Genomic DNA, 223 nt, shown 5'->3' with positions numbered 1-223 from the left:
TTACGAATAGACCAATACGCGAATTTCCGCGAACTTTAGATAATGTCTTCGCGACGCACTTATTCAAACGTATCAATTCACTACGTCACACTTTTTTTTTCGTAAATGAAGGTAAAGAAATAAAAGAATAGAAAGAGACGTTTCGCGACGCACTACGTCACACTTTTTTTTCGTAAATGAAGGTAAAGGATTAAGAGTATAGAAAGAGATGGCACGAAATGGG

The sequence above is a fragment of the Cephus cinctus genome, unplaced genomic scaffold (assembly GCF_000341935.2).
Source record: "Cephus cinctus unplaced genomic scaffold, Ccin1 Ccin1_scaffold0663, whole genome shotgun sequence".
In the NCBI taxonomy this organism is placed as follows: Eukaryota; Metazoa; Arthropoda; class Insecta; order Hymenoptera; family Cephidae; genus Cephus; species Cephus cinctus.
The sequence above is the reverse complement of the archived record's forward strand: the minus strand, read 5'-3'. Positions refer to the sequence as shown.